This window comes from Cynocephalus volans, chromosome 3, assembly GCF_027409185.1.
Source record: "Cynocephalus volans isolate mCynVol1 chromosome 3, mCynVol1.pri, whole genome shotgun sequence".
NCBI classification, from domain to species: Eukaryota; Metazoa; Chordata; class Mammalia; order Dermoptera; family Cynocephalidae; genus Cynocephalus; species Cynocephalus volans.
In genome coordinates this window covers 140,142,898-140,152,168 of record NC_084462.1, presented here as the reverse complement: position 1 = coordinate 140,152,168, position 9,271 = coordinate 140,142,898, and positions in this window count along the sequence as shown.

Genomic DNA, 9,271 nt, shown 5'->3' with positions numbered 1-9,271 from the left:
GGCCTGAAGAGGGTCATTTTAGGGTATTAATCTTACAATTGGAGTTGGAGAATGTGGACTCTAATGGGATCTGTGACAACAGTACACTAGAGTAAGGAAAAAGGACAGGTGGGATCAAAATCCAACAAGTCAAGGTCTGAGCAAGGACCAAGAGCTGGTGAATCTATACAGGTCAGTGTGCTGGGGGAGGAGATTCCAACAGGCAGATATAGTGTGTCACAGAGGTACAGGTACAGGGTTCAGAAACCCAGACACAGGGAAAATCAGAGCAAATCACTGAGACAGGGAAGGAAACAAAACCAGGAGCTCAAATAAGTTACCACAGTCAGAGTTGAAGCATCAGCAAATTAGTTCATGCTGAGTCATAAACTAGAATAGGATCTCCTAATAGCTTGCCTACCTAGGCGTGTGACTTAATCCTGGATTTGAGCTAGGCTGAGCTAAAAGATGACAGATAAATACAAAAAATCTATTAAAACTTAATATCCTATGACCCAGAAAGTTCATCCTAGTATTTACCCTGGAAAAATACTCACACCTGTACAAAAGAAGTCTATTCAAGGATGTTCTTTGTGTCATGTTTACAACCAAAGAATTGAAAACAACCTTAATGTCCATCCATAGAATAATTAAGTATGTGTATTCACACTGAAATAATACATAGCCATCAAAAAAAAAAAAAAAAAGAGAGAGAGAGAATGAGGTAGTTGTCAGTGACTGACACTGGAAGATCTCCAACACATAATGTTGAATTGAGGGGGAAAAGTGGCCTGATAATATAAACGAAATGAAACTGTTTGTGGTTTTGACAGGGAGAGAACAAGAGGGAGAGAGAAAGAGACCTACCACACATAGAGGGGTCCTAGAGGGAAACACCTGGCAGATCATGGTGGATTGTTATATTTTGACCCGTTAAATGTTGCAAAGATCCTGAGTCAGAGAAGAACTAAGAAAAGGCAGATGGATTTGGGTAGAAGAAAGTCATCACTGACCTTTAGGAAAGCACTACCAGCTGAGCGGTAGAGGCAAGACAAACATCACAGATGGGGAGTAGATGGGAGATCAGTGGAGTGGTCTCTATGCCTTACAACTTGGGCTTTAAAGACAGGACAGGAATACTGAAGGTGGCCCAGACAGAAAGGTACAATGAAGAGAATTTTTAGACTAAGGAAGGTCTGGGTGTTTTGAAGCTGGAAGGGAAAAAAACCTTGGAAAGAGAAATTGCAGACATGACGGAGAGTGCAGGGATAGAGGAAGATAGAGGGTTTGTAGAATGCTAAGGTTTGAAAGAGACTTTGGAGCCCACCTTGTCCCCTTATTTTACAATAGAGAAAACTGAAGTCCAGGAAGGTGCTGTGGGTAAGATCATGGTTTTGAATCCAGATTCCATCTCTTAGTAGCTCAGAAACAGCTTTGAACCTCTATTTCCTAGGAGTAAAAGCTGCCTACTTCACAGAGTTGTGAAGCTTTATATCTATTATTATCATTATTGTTATTACTATTATTAATGAAATTATAAACATCTACCATGCCAGTCACTCTTCTAAGCATTTCACACATATTAACTCGTCTAATCCTTGTAATAACCCTACGAGGTAAGAAGTATTATTATTCCCTTTTTTACAACCTAGAAGGCGAGGCAAAGAGAGACACAAGTTACACAACTAGAAAATGATGAAACCAGGAGGCAAAGCAGACAGCTGGCTCCAGAGTCCAAGCTCTTATCCATTCATTCTACTGCCTCTGATTTAGGTCATATAAATTATGCCACAATGCCTTGCATGGGACAAAAGGTAAAAAATACTATTATTACCAGTTAGAGAAAGAGCTAGCACTACAATGCAGGCTTTCTGGTGCCCAGGTTCATGCCTTTACACCATGCAGTATCATTCACCTTTTTCTGAGCTACCCTTGAGAAGAAGGAAAAATGGCAAAAAGAAACAAACTTTGTCTTGGCAGATGAACTAAGGGCCCAAATGACTCAGAATGAGAACTTCCCAAGCACAGGGACCTCACTGCCCTGAGGTCAAATCCCATCCTGCGGGATGTTCTGGGCTAAGTCAAGTATTGCTTAACACAAGGTGATCGATCATGAGTCAGCATTTGGTGGTCTTTCTGGTTATGTGGAGATTTCTCACTCAGTTTCACAGTTGTGATACTATTGATTCATATACCTTCTGTTATGGCAGCTCATTACGGGTGTTCAAAAACATGACACAACATGCTAGCTTTCCAATAGCCTGGTGCATCCAGCTCAGCAGCAGCTAGACATCACCTCCACTTAATGGCTGTGAAATGTACTAGTGTTGGAGTAAGCAGGACTGAAGCCACGTTGGGACCTAAAGCTGCCTGGGCTGCGGAGAGGGGGTGGATTTTTAAAAGGACAGTTTTTTCTCTCCACTCTTTCTTCCCATCCCCTGACTTTCTTATCTTGCTTGTTAAGTAGGAAAACAAGGCTGAGAAACTAATCAGTACTTGCAAAGCTAACAGTTCTTTCTTTGAGACTTGTAGAGTTTTGAGAAATGATCAAGGCCAAATGACTGGAAGCTGACCTTGGGCACCAGCCAAGTACACTGGTGCAAATCAAAATCTTGCAGGATTCTGAGATAACAGTGAAGATGAGAATAGAAACCAGAGGAGGCCTTGGCAAGACCTTGTACCTGACCTATAGAAATGGACCCCTCGTAACTCACATCTCCTGCTCTTCTGCTTTTCATCCCTACATTCCATTCCCTCAAGCCTTCCTTTAAAAACCCCTCAGTAAACATAAACCTTTGAGATGGGATAGCCTACCATCTCCTTCAGCTGAATACATCTGCTTTTCTAACACCAACCGTTTGACTTCTGAGTTTTTTGGGTTTTTTTTTTTTTTCCTTTTCAAGGGAGCAGGCAGCTGGACCTGAGTCCGGTAACACTAGGGCACCCTTTCACCTAGGTAAGGAGGTCTCCACTGCACCAAAATGGATGTCCTCATTAGCAGGCTTAGTCCAAGGGCCAGAGGTGGAAGGGAAGATTGCAGTGAGCAGCCAGGAGGTGAGTGCAGCACAAACCAACCACGGGAAGGGAAGCTGCCCTTCAGCTTTCTGGGTAGGGGGCATGCCACATGCTTTACGGCACATTTCCCCAGCACGTATTTTGGCTTCTAAAAAGCAGCTTCTGCTTCCAAAGAGATTTTCTTCAAAGGGGAGGCCTCACAAGTCTTCACTTGAGTCTTCACGATGTACGTGACAATAAAGACAATTACAGATCAACAGCTGTGAGATCCAAAATGGTCACTGCTTTTCTTCTCTCATTTGTGCCTATAATAAAACTCATTAGGAACTTAATGAGAATTTAAGGATTTTTTTTTTTTATGTTATTCTGAGATCTAGCACTAATTAGAAACCCAGAGTTCTTTCCCCAGAACATGGGGCAGAAGACAGGGGAAGAAGGAGTAAGATTCCATTCTTCCAATCCATACTTGGCAGGGGCCCATTATATGGAAGGTTCTGCATTAAGTGTGTGGACAGTGGAGGTGAGAGATGGTATAAAGATGGTAGTAGCGTATAATTGCTACACTTCAGGAATTTATGGTTTACTACACAATAAGACACAAAGCTAGGGTTCTAATCTAGTCAGAGCACCTGAATTCATATACTCATGAATACACACTGTAACTCTGGGCACGTGACAATCTCGCTAAGCTTCTTCACTGTTAAAATAGGGATAGGGATGGGACTGCCATCATAATGTTGTAGGAATTAAACAGAATCATGCATTTAAAAAGTTCTGTAGAGTGTCTAGTGCATAGCTGGAGCTCATTGCCTGTTATTTGTCCTGTTATTGTAAATAACCAAGAGCAGATGAAGATCTTTTTGATTATGGATTTTCATAAAGGTAAAAGTTAAGTTTTTGAATAGGAATACACTTTGGAGGGGTTTGGGCCCCCGTAAGATTGGAAGTTTTCTAAAACATTTGAAAAGAAACCAAAGCTTTAAGTTCTCCAAAAATAAGGATTACTCTTCTTTTCAAGTCTGCCTAAACCCCAGCCCTGTATCTAAACAGCCATACTCCTTAAACCCACTGTTTCTTTGTGCTGGCCACTTGTGTAAAGAGCTCGATAGGTTCTGAACATAACCGGTGCCATTTTAGGCAAAGCCAAGCACAAAATGGTCACCAGCCCCTCCCTTTGTAAGAAACCTCATGATTTCTGAGAAACAGAAACCCTTTCGCTTCTGCATGGGTGCAATGCCCCTCCCTTGCAAGGCCCCTCCCTGATTGCTTCAGCCAGCCCTTGGTGCCCTACAGCCCATATAAGCTCTCCCACCCCAACACGGTTGCTGCTCTCCACCTTGAGGGCTCTTCTCACAGCCCCAGCTCTTTCTCTCCCAAATTTATCTCATCCTTTTGTTTTATACATCACCAACCCAAGGACTGGCAGTTGGGGTCCTGGGAAAAGATGCAGGAGATAGTTTCTCCCTGGTTGCATACCTCTCTAAACAACTAGACACCATAGCCTGGGGTTGGGCCCCTTGTTTACGGGCCTTGGTGGCAGCCACCCTTGTAGCACAAGAAAGCTCTAAACTAACTTTTGGACAACAAACAGTCATTTGTTCCCCCCATCATCGTCAAGCTATGGAACTTCACCTCCCTTGGACCCAACTTCTCCCTCTAGCACTCACTCGCTTATGAGCTGCCCCCTGCAAACCCACTGGACTCAGTCCCTTCGAACTTATGTATGGTAGACCCTTCACTTTCACACCTCTCCCTTCCAGCTCATTACTTTTAGGCCAATATCTCCCTACTCTTTTGCTCATTAGGGATCTTCTTTGGGAACAGGCCAACCTTCTATTACCTCATCCTTTCCCCACCACCCCCTCATATTTTAAACTGAGCCCAGGACAGCGAGTGTATATTAAAACCTGAATCCCAAAGCCCTTCTCACCATATTGGGAAGGGCTTTATACAGTACTTCTCACCACCCCCATGGCAGTAAAAGTACTAGGAAAGGCACCTTGGTATCACTTATCCTTGGTAAAACTAGCACCTGAGACTTTACCCAAAGAATCTGTTAACACCAAGTCAGAGGGGTCCCTCTGCTCAACCCCCAACCCAACATCTCCTTACACTTCATCCATTTTAGGACTCACAAAATTGAAAATCTCCAGGACCTCCGCTCTTTCCCCAATCCCAGAAGAAGGATGATCTTTGCCCTGCCAATTATCCTCTCACTCTTACACGCCTGCTTCACATCCTTCACACAGGAGCTGCTCCAAGACTGGTCCTGACCTGCCACCTCCAGTGTTGAAGACATCCTTGAGTGGGTAGCTGAATTAGCCTGGCAGGATGCCCCCTGTGATTACACCCCTGATGAGGCTATCCTCTACCCCCTTTTCCTACTATGCACCCTCTCAACCTCTCAGCCCCTGAACACTTGCCTTTTCTCTTCCTCTTGCTTCTTTTCCTAACATAGACATATGCCACACCCTGTTCACAATGTATAACCAAGGTCTTGGTGGGTGGAAGGACACTTTCCAAACTCTCAGGTCTGCTACCCAGAATCCTCACGGGAACCCTACAGGACACATTCACATCCCTGACATACAGTCCCACAACATGCTATGACCAGACAACTGCCACATCATGTTTTTATGGGGGTAAAAACTACTGGATAGCTCTTTCCAAAGGGGATTCTGCTGGAGTCCAGTGCCCCTCCCCCTGACAAAAACATTTCTGCTTCACCCAAACCACTCACTGAGGCTATAACGATGGGGGAGGACTTCAGGACAAGACACGTCAGACCCCTAACCATGACGGGATTTATCCTCCTTCTTGGTCCCTGCCTCTTTCAGTGTTTCTCTAATTTCTTGTGGGAATGTATACAAGCCTTCACCAACCAAAAGGTCACTGAACTCTTCATGGGAGAATATCAGCCCCTCAGAATCATTGACCCTTCCCTGGAAGAATACAGCCTCCCCACACAAAACCAATACCCCACCACCTAATTGTTTTACCCACCAAAATAAACCTTCTATTTTTTTTTTCATATCTTCTCCCAGTTTCAGCAGGAAGTAGCTTCAGAAGAAGGAGACCTCTGTCCCTTTTCCCCCTCCCTATACTAAAGGTGGGGATGATAGGTTCTGAACATAACTGGCACCATTTTAGGAAAAGCCAAGCGCAAAATGATCACCAGCCCCTCCCTTTGTAAGAAACCTCATGATTTCTGAGAAACAGAAACTCTTTTGCTTCCACATGGGTGCAATGCCCCTCCCTCATAATGCCCCTCCTTGATTGCTTCAGCCAGCCCTTGGTGCCCTACAGCCCATATAAGCTCTCCCACCCCAACACGGTTGCTGCTCTCCACCTTGAGGGCAGCCCTGGCTGCTGCTTTCCATTTTGAGTGCAGCCCAGCAGATTCTTTTCCTTTAATAAAGCTTGATTGGTACCCAGCATTTCGGCTCACTTTCTTTCAGAGCTGGGCCAATATCTCCTGTCTTAACCTCCTCCCACTCAGCCTCTGCAGGCAGCAAAGTCTAACTGTTATCTCCATGTGGAACCTGAAAAGAAAAGGTCATGAAGTTTCTACCATGGCCAAATCTAAGGAAATGTGAAGGGGGCATATCCAGCCCACCCCATCTTCATTTCTTCATAAAAGAAGGCCAAAGCCATCTGGAGCATGAGACCCTCTCAGTTCAGGCTCGGCACCCTGATGGGAGTCAGATTTGGTATGGCCCACATCTAATTTGAAATATTGGTGCTCAGATAGTTCCATTGTATTATGGTTTGAGAGCACAGGCTTTGAACATATCACCCCACATATTACTCACTGTAGCCTTACAATAGAGGCACTGACTGTGCCCTCCTGAACTCACTGACCAGTCTGAGAACCCAGCCTCCCCATACGATGTAGTGTGGTGCATACAGCCACAGCAGGAAATGGTGTTACTAAATGATTAAACTTGCATCTAAGAAGCCTTTGACCTAACTCCCAGTTTACAGAAAATCCGGGGGCTGGAAAAATAAGGCAAATGATACCAGGAAGAACCAAACAGACAGATCCAAAATATGGGACTTTCCATGGGACAACTGATTCCCAATCTCTCCAACAAGTTAGTGGCATGAAAAAAGTGGGAGGACTGCCTGGGATTAAAAGATTTGACATTTTAGAGATATAACAACCAAAAAACAAAAACGAAAAACAAAACAGGCTGTGGAGTCAGACAAGCAGGATTTACATCTTGACTTTACCTTTTATATGCATATGACCTTTGACAAGATACTTAACTTCTCTGAGCCTTATTTCCTTCCCTGCACAAAGAGAATAATGCATTCTACCTCACAGGGTTATTGTGGAGATTAACTGAGAAAATGCAGGACAGCCTCTGGCACAGTGCATGGTGCATACTAAGTACTCATAAGCAGCAGCTATTGGGAGGTCTGTTGATTAACAAGCTGTACCTGTGGGACACTCTTGGTCTGGTGCTGTTGTGACCTTCCTGCTTACCATTTACCAGCTTCTTTTCATAATGATGCCTAACCCATGTTGGCAATATCATCTCTCCAAATGCAAATCCTTCTCGTATAAGCTCCCTTCCTGAGTTAAGGCTGGAGAAGCAGCCAGGGGCCTGCCTGTGAGGGAATGTGTAAGAGCATGTGCAGCAGATGCTGCTGAGGTCCTTCCTAGCTGCCCAATCTCCAGGCCTTTCCTGTTTGGGGGCTCGATGCCAGCTCTCATGTCTCTCTGCCTCAGGGCTCTCTCTAGCTGCTAGTGCCCACTCTGGCCTCATGCATATGGCTGGCTGGAAGTGCTGGGTGATTAAGACTCCTCTGCCTCCTCCCTCAGCAGTCCTCAACCAGTTATTGACAGGAGTTGGGGTGTAGATATCCCTGCTTCCTCACCCCAGAATTCCGCAGCAGGATTAAATTCTCACTCACGATGAAAGCTAGAGGACACCCCCTTTATCAGCCTTTCTCCCTTCCCCTGAATCTCTTCCCCACCTGCTGCCTCTACTTCCTAGGATGAACTCTCAAATACACCACTGCAACTCAAGGTTTTGTTTGAGGGAATCCAAACTAAGACACCACATAAAAGAGTTTGGATTTTACCCTAAGGGCAGTGGGAAGCTATTGAAATACAATCCAGACTGTAGCTAATAGTGTCATTCTAGAGACCCAAGCTCTGTCCCACCCCTCACCCTTCCACCATCATTGCTGGATTCTGAGTCCAGGAGGAGCAGGAAGTGTTGTGTTTCATTCACCTCACAGACGGGCTATGTAGTGCCAGTCACAGTGGGCTGCCTCCAGCGCCCCTCAACAGCAACCTCCTCACCTCGCTTCCCACCAGGAGTAACAGGCCAGAAAGCTGGAGGAACCACCAGAGACCTTGATTACACAGAGCCTAAGCATTGTAGCCACTTAGCCTGCAAACAGTTAAATAGAAATTAATAGTTGCTTTCTGCTAGGAGATGTCTAAAACCCTGCAGAGGGCATTGTGCCAGTAATAGCAGTGAACGTCTAGAGGGGGCAAAGGTCTCAGGGAGCATCTGGCTGCCTGTGAGTCCCACACCAAGGGACCCACCTTTCACAGAATAACCGAGAAAGCCCTGGAAAAGATCCATGGAAGACTACACTGCTCTAACAACGAGAATCCTAAGCCCTCTGTCTTGTTCCAGGAGCCGTACCCATGAGCATGCTGAAAACCAGAACAAGCCAGTGAGCAAGACGATCAGGCAGCTGGCCAAACCATCGCTAAGGCTTTGCACTGTACTTGAAACTACTTCAAAAAAGGGTATGGGTCCAAGTTGGTATTCTGATGGAAGGTGCTTGGGGAAAATCTCCCCAGTAGAACCTGAGACTCCCGACAATTCTGTGTAACATTTTTTTCCCTTCTCATGAGAAGCAGATGGAATAAAGACACTGAGCAAATTGTTCTATTATTTTATTGTTCTAAAGCTACAAACTCCAAGATCTGTGTCCTTTACTAGACTACAAATTGATAGCAAGGAAGCAAGCTTAAGATCAGCAAATATTTTGCCTTTATACCTTTGTTTAACAATCATGCTGATTTGCTTTCTGTTTCTATTTAAAAAATAAAAACAAAAACAAGCAGAAACTTGCCCTACAGACTCCCAAAAGAGATCATAGAGCTAGGATTAGATGTCATCATGGACACATAATCCCTGACCCATGTAATAAAGGAAAGTAATAAATGGGGTCAGAGTGGTCACCTGACTGTACTGGCAGAAGCTTAGCCGCAGGGAACAGGAAGCCCTCTGTCCTCACAGCACTGCCA